We start from the raw sequence: 8304 nt of genomic DNA, 5'->3' as shown, positions 1-8304 counted from the left end.
TTTGAATTGTTTATTCCGATTTGTTCTTAATGCTTTTAATTGCTTGGCCACTAATTAAATTGATCTGGGAACCTAAACAAACTTGGGAAAGAGAGTTTAGTGTAGACTAAAATTGGGATTGCATATGATCATATTAATTGATTTGCCTATAGGATAGGGATATACCTATAGGCCATATGTAGCCAGATTAGAGCTTGAACTTAATGAGTCTGTTTTAATTTCAATTCACATAAGGATATAGTATTTTGGTTAAAATAGATATTTTTATAAGATAAGTTGGGAGACCCTTATAAATAATTTAAGACTCTAGGTTAGCAATTCAACCTATTGAAATAAGTTAAGGAAGCTAGGTAAGATTTAGATGAAGTGTGAGGGATATTGTAATCCTGGCTTGTTTGATTTGTTGTTTACCTAATTATCTTGTTGCTTTAATTTTTAATTAAATTAGTTTTAGTTGCGTAATTTTTAGTTCAATTAGAATTCAGATTTTAATTATTTGAATAAAACTAAATTGTTATAATTTTAGTACTTAGTAAAATTTTAGATCAATTCCCTATGGGATCGATACTTTGCTTGCTAATATGCTATTTATTCGATACGTATACTTACGTAGTAAAATTTTAACTGACATCCGTTGACAACTCAACAATTTCCAACTTTTGCTTAATTTAATCTACAGTTTTTGCCAAACATCTATTTGCTTTATTCATCTATCTCTCTCTTTTTTTTTTATCTAGATCTATCATTATAAACATATTTTATTTAGACATTTATCTTTTGTTATATATATATATATGTTTCACTTACCAAAGTTTATATATTTTTTAATAAATATTCATCTAAGTTCTTTTTACAGCTAGCACATTTTTAAAACATTTTTTATTTTTTTGCTATTATTATCATCGTTATATTCTTCTGTTTCTATTAATTTTCTAAACCTAAAATATCATCTAAAAATTTTTAAAATATTATGCTAAAATAATTTAAATTCATTCTATATCGTCAAATAATAAATTTTAACCAAATAAAGTGGGTTAGATCGAAAGATCCCAAACCACAATAAATCCATGAAGAAAAAGAGTTAGGCTTTTACTTGACTTGGGCTCAAGTGATGACCTAAGTAAGCTATTGCAGCCTGCCAAGCCTTTCCTGCTAAACGCACCATTTGGAGACCAAAATAGTGGTTTCACTCTTTCTGAAATGACGTTGTTTAGGGCTTCTTTGGTTGCCAAGCCAACCTCACCAAAACGATTCGTTTTATCCGTCTTAACCCTAAGCATAAAAAAAATTCTTTTCCCTCATTTCTCCTCATTTTCCCTTTTCCGTTTCTTTCTCTACTCAGTTTGCCCTCCTTTCACTCTAAACTTCAACCCTAACCTTTGCTCTTTTCCCTTTCTCCACTCTTTACCCACGATCGAAAGATAGAAAACAAACCCCCTAAATCTCTCTGATTTGAAAAACGAGAGCTAGAAATGTACCCTACCGTCGTTTCCCTCTCCGATTCATACCAACATCAGCATATCACCTTCATCTTCTTATTTTTTTGGTTTTTTGTATCTTAAGCTTCTATCTTTTTTTTTTTAGTTTTGATTGTGGTTTTGGCTGCTAGGTTTTCTAGGGTTTTTCGATTCTCTAATTTTCAAAAAGGAAAGAAAAGAACTTATTTTTTTAGGGTTTTTTGTTCTGTCTCCTCTAGGGTTCTCTTTCCTTTATGATTTGGGAAATGGGAAGCTTTATAGCTGCCCTTCAATGTTGGGGGATGTAGCCACTTGTGCACCCCCAACATCACAAGGCTTCTGCCAAACACGAATTTCTCACATCTGGCAAGGCATAACCTTTTTTTAGGATGCAAAACACATGTTGTCATATGTTCCAGCTGGACTTTTTCTTTTTTGTGTTTTTGTTTCCCTTTTTGTTTTACTTATTTTTCGTTGTTCTCAATTTCCATAAAGTTCTTTGTCTTAATTGACTTTAATCTTGATTTTAACCTTGTTTTATTAAACCTAATTATTTGCTAAGTTTTAATATGAAATTCTAGCTTTTGTGGCTTCTAGGCCTGTTTTTGAGTCATAAACCCAATTACCAAACCCAATTTTAGCCAGACTTGGGTTGTAACATAAAACAATAAAATAAAGGCAAACAATAATAATCAAAATAATACAATAGAATAAAATAAAAATGAAATAAAAATATATACAAATAAAATTGGTGTTTACACACGGTACTTGAATTATATATAAATGCTTAGATGGATATGCCTAGGCTAGTCAATAGATTATACGTGAATGTGTATGTGTGCCGTGTAAGCCATATAATGGCATGCGTTAGGAACTTAGACTAGGAGGGCTAACTATGTGAGTGATGTGAGATTATGATACATGTCTAGGAGTAGTACTTAAGACAAATAGACTCTTGGAGGATTATGAGTGTTTAATATCTTAGGTGATTAAAGGTACATAGAAATGATATTGAGCTGGTTAGTATCTAAAGCTCATTAAGCATGATCTTTGATGTAAAATGGTATATGTGTGATATCAATGGCACGATGGCCTTGATTGTGGATATCTATTCCGTCTAATTATTAGAAGTTCCAAACGTTGATTTGATTTGAGGTTGAGTGGAGTCCTATCCTTGTGATCTAATTCTCCGTCGATTACTTCAACGTTATACGTGATTTATTCTTCACTGAACATTTCAGCTCCAAGCATGATTTGATTCTCTACCAGTTCCTAACATGATTTGCTCTCCGTTGGTTGCTTCGACACCATGCGTGATTCGACTTTCCACCAGTGGTTTCAACCTTATGTATGATCTGACTCTCTGTTAGTGGTTTTGACCCTAAGCATGATTTGAACCCTTCACTGGTTGCTTCAGCACCGAGCATGATTTGAGTCTATCAGTTGGCTACCGTACGTGATTTGTTTATGTCCAAAGAGGACAACTCATTGATGATATTTTGATTATAATAACAATAAAAATTGAGAATAATATGCTATAGCATTCGATTGTATGAATATTGAGGAGTGAATGAAATATGACCGATATGTGATGATATTGGCTTTCGAGGTAAGCCTAATTCGATATGTACTATGTATGGAGATGATAACTCTATGATATAGATTTATTTAGGTTTAATTTTGATAGTAATTTAGCTTAGTTCTTGTGGTAATGCATAAAAATTAGTAAGTTTTATTTAAATTATTTTAAGTTAATTAATTTAGGAGAGTCAATCTAATCTTAGTTAATTTTATATTTAATTTGGTGTTAATGTGATTAAGATTTGTTGTTATTGATTTAGTTGTGCTTTTGTAGGTGTTTAATGAAGGAAGACTTTTAATGGAAGAAAGAGAGCAATTTTAAGGTGTAAACTTTCATTGCACATGTTTGATATTTCAATCATAACTCCTTATACAGAGCTACAAATGATATAATTATTAAACCATTATAAAGATAAGAGAAAAAGCTACAGCTTTCATGTTATCACTTGGCCCAATTCTATTGGAAAAGTGGTTTAAAATCTTGTCGAAATTGAAGTACTGTAGTAATCCTAGATCAATTATGATTTCTGCTAATTAATTGGTCAAACAGTGGCCCATGTAGTTTGATGAGGAAATCCCAACTGAAATTGACTTCTTTCTTCATCCAACTTAGCCTAACTTCAAAGTCTTATAAAAACAACCTTTTAGAGGACTTTTAGAAGAGAACAAAACACCAAATTGCAAGCTAAGAATCAAGCCGCAAAGTCATCAAAGCTGAGAAGAATTTGAAGGATTCAAAGAGATTTGGAGATCAAGATTATAATTCTTGGGTTATCCTATCTTTTGTTGTTCTCTTATTTTCTTGGTTTTGTTTTTAATGATTAAACTTTATTTGATAATGATGTGTGACTTGATAAGGAACTAAAATTGTTTATCTAAGATTATGATTGAACTTAATACGTAGTCTGATTCATATATCTCTTTTTTGCTTATGTTTGATGGATTTAAGTTGTTTATTTTATTTTGTTCTTAATGTTTCTAGTCGATTGGCCACCAATTAGATTGAATTGAAAATCTAAGTTAAACTTCGATGAAAGAGATTTAGGTAAACCTAGAATGGAATAGCGTATGATCAAATGCATTTAGTTGATTAAGTGATTTAAATTGCATATAGGGTAGACATACACCTATAAGCCATGCGTAGCCAAAATTAGAGGATGAGCTTAATGAATCTTTCTTCAATTTAATTTGTATAAATATATAGTAAATTAATTGAGAAATATATTTTTATGAGAAACTCGACAAAGACTTGTAAATAATTTAGGACTCTAGGTTTGCAAATTAATCTATTAAGCTAAGTTAAGAGAAAGAGACAGTAATCAGATAAAGTATTGAGGGATATTATAATCTTAGGTCTAGTAGTCACTTGAATTTAATGAACTTGCTAATAAATTTTAAATTAGTTTGATTTTTAGTTTATTAGTTTTAATTTTAATTCTAACTGTTTAGGTACAATTAGGGTGTGTCAATTTTAATACTTAACAATACGAATTAAAACAATTCTCTGTGAGAACAATACTCTACTTTATCACTATATTACTTATTAACGATATATGCATTTACATGAGAAATCAACACCAAGAGATATAACAATATTGTGCATGATTAGAATCTTTAAAGAATACCCTATAGGGATGACTGTGATATACCTCTATAGTTGGAAATGATTGTTAGAATGTTTAGATGGCATCGAAAATGCAATATATATACACATATATTTATCTGCATAATTATATTTAAGTTAATTACTCGTACTCACTAAGTATTAGATGACTTACCATTTAGTTGTATCATATGCAAATAAATAGGCCACAAGACTTGCCTTGCTAGTGTCATCTTTTAGATAGAAAATTTTGGCATTTGGTAGGTGTCCTATCCAACGGGTCCACTTCATTGAATTTGAGTCGCAATAGCTTCCATTATCAGTTTTGGTTTCCCAACCATATTTACTTGGGATTTGTGTAGGCACTGTGTTGTCTATGTTATTACTGTGTTAAGAGTTGTATGGGATGAACCCGATTTGTTAGTCAACGTATGGCTTGTAAATGATATGTTTAAATGTCATACACGAACTATGTGTCAAGGGACAACTTATACGTATTTGAATTTAAGTTATATTATGAAAATGGTTATATGAATGTATGATTTTGACTTGAATTGGAAAATGTTTTTGAGGCTTGCTTGAGTTTTGTGGGCTTCACCTGTCAAGCTCTTGCACCTATCACTGCTCCCTAGTTTGAGTCATGAAATTAATTAATTTAATTAGTTTAAAATAATTAATCAATTAATATTAATCACACATTTATATAACCATTTATCATTTTTGATTAATTCATATACTTTTTATTTAAAAATTTATATATAATTTTTAATTATACATTTAATTTTTTTTATTTTATTCAACAAAATAAAGTTTTTTTTTTGCACAGAACTCCACCTGCCTTTTTTTGCTTCTTCTTCTTCATTTTCTTTCTTTTTTTCTCTTTCTCCTTCCTCTTTGCACCCATCATCAGATTGAATGACAAGTAAGAGTGTTTCATCTTTTTTTCTCTTGTTCCTCCTTTCATTGAGTCATTAACTTGCCTAGCTTTCTTTTCCCTTTAACAAAAGCTCACTTCTCATCACTAATAAAGTAGTTGAGGTAATATTTTAAACTTTTTGTCCTTTTTTTTTCTTTGAACATTGATTTTTGCATAGCACAAAAAGAATGCTACTCTGGTTTAGGATCATTAATCCTTTAAAAGCCAAAAAATTTGGTTCAAAAACCATGAGATTCCCTACAAAAAGAAGAAAAAGAAGAAGGATGGACAATTTGGGAAAAAAAATTTGTAACTTTTCCTTTGCAATGGGAAAGTTAACTTTCCCTTTGTGAGGGAAGGAAATGACATTCTGTTATCTCATTGTAAGCACATTGTGTTCCCTTATTACAAACCAAATGTTACAAAGTCATTATAGCCATTTAAATTACAAGGAATATCTTTCACTTACACTACACCAAACACCCCCTAAAAAGAGACCCATCGATTCAATAATAAGTCAATTAATCAATGAATGAGATATTAAAATCAATTCAATAAATTATTACATCATTAGATTGAATAAAAATGTTGAGACAATTAATATTTTCTTATTATACTTAGATATATCTAAATATGTGATTTGACACTTATATTATATCTAGTAAAAAATGAGCGAAACAAGGTGAGTAGAAAAAAAAGGAAAAAGTTGTTTTGGCTTTTTTGGTAATAAAGTGGCAATTTGTCTAATCATGTTATCATGAAAAAGTGACAGATACGAACATGATATGATTAAATAATTGTATTAATAGTCCTAAACAATCAACTAGCACGTAAGATTTATTTATTGAATAATTAATGAATAAAACGACATTACATATTATTGTTGGGATATGCCCTTGAGCCAATTGGATTAGTCAAAGAATATATATTATAATTTAATGCATACTTAATCGCATAACTATATGTAATAAAGGTTTTCTTTCATGTTAATACAACAATAAAGAGTTATTAAGTACTAATTGAATAAAGCTCATGGAACATAAAAGCCTTATAAGAGAATTGTAAAATTGTTACAATTAAGAAATCAATATGCATCAAAACCATATTCCTAAAATTATTCATGGTCATTGTATTGTCAAAACAAAGTATTGACAATACTCAAAGACTGGTATATGTTAAGCCTCCTTACTTGGAAAGTAAGCAATCAATCTTATAGATTAAAGTATATGAGATACTTAAGGATGGTATGTGAATGTTTGTTAGAGAACAAGTTCACTGAACATGACTCACTATGAGAACTCCATTTAGTGTTTTACTTAAGTGTCTATGGAATATATTCTCATGTGATAATCGTGCAACCAGTTCTCAGACTTGAGATACCAAGTCATCTTGTATAAGAAATGACATATTTTGATTTCACCCTTATGGGTCTAGAAGTGACCAAATGCCTTAACAAGGTGCTTTTTGATATGATATAAAGCATACAGGAGAGGATGAGTGGTTAAAAGAAGATTCATCACCCCAAGTGATATGAAGGAATGTATCTTACTTGTTCTCAATTTTAGATTAATTTGTATAAAGTCTTTGGCCAATGCATGATCAAGTTGACGAAAATTAGTTTCTTAAATTCATAGAGTTAGTCATGAATTATGAGAACTAATATGAAATGTTGTAAGTAGACTCTGAGCCATGTTTTATGGCATATCTAGGATATTTGATTAAAGAATCGTATTGCATTGAGAAATTTATCATTGGAGGGCTTTGTCAAATTCTTTAATTGACCCTCTAACATTTAAATAGTCATCATGTGTTGCTAGATACCGCTTTTAATCTATAAATATAAATTAATTATCAAATTGATATTTTATTATGATTTATATTTATTGTCAATATGTTAGAAGCCTAATGGGTCACACACATTAAGTGACATAATTGAGATTAAATAAAGATAATCAATTAAGTTGGACTTAATTGAAATAAAGAAAAATAAAGTTAAAAAATTAATTAAGTTCACAAAGACTTAATTGAATAAAAATACAAATGTTGTATCCAGGATTACAACTTAATTTAGTTATATAAATATATTATGTTAGTTAACTAAAACTTTAAGCTTTCACCCACTTTTTAAACTATTTCATAAAATAAGAAAAGAAAATTAGTGGTTTTTGTATGATAGAAATAAGATTCTGCAAAAACTTTTGATCTTTTTATTTTAAAAACAAAACTTGCTAGCACAAGTAAAGTTCTACTTTTGAGAAAGCTGTATTCGATCATTGTGTGGATTACTATTAAATGCGAAATACTTGAGTGACTAAAGATTTGATAAATCCTAAAAGTGAAGAAGCAAAGATTTTGACTATAGAATTTTAGCTTGTCTTATTCTCTTTTTAGGTTATTTACTTCATTACAAACATTTTTTGATTTAATTGGCTCTTACTTATGATATCTAAAATAAAGAACATAATATTTGAATCTATGAGTATTTATATTTAATTTGAAAATTGAATAAAAAACCCAAACATTGATCTTGAGGATTTTGACTATTTCTCTTATTAAATCTATTTTTATTTTTTCACTGCGTTATATATTTTTTTCTTGATTATGTTCATGTTTGAATATGAGGCTGAATCCCAGCAATTATATATGTAATTAACTTGTTCTAATATAATTTCTCAAATTATTTATTAAAAAGAATATATCAACATTAGACATAGTAAAGTTTCTTTCGATCAGATTCTGTTGATATG

The sequence above is a fragment of the Theobroma umbraticum genome, unplaced genomic scaffold (genome assembly GCF_002168275.2).
Source record: "Theobroma umbraticum cultivar Fairchild unplaced genomic scaffold, ASM216827v3 scaffold_51.0, whole genome shotgun sequence".
Taxonomy (NCBI): Eukaryota; Viridiplantae; Streptophyta; class Magnoliopsida; order Malvales; family Malvaceae; genus Theobroma; species Theobroma umbraticum.
Note: the sequence above shows the minus strand (reverse complement) of the source record.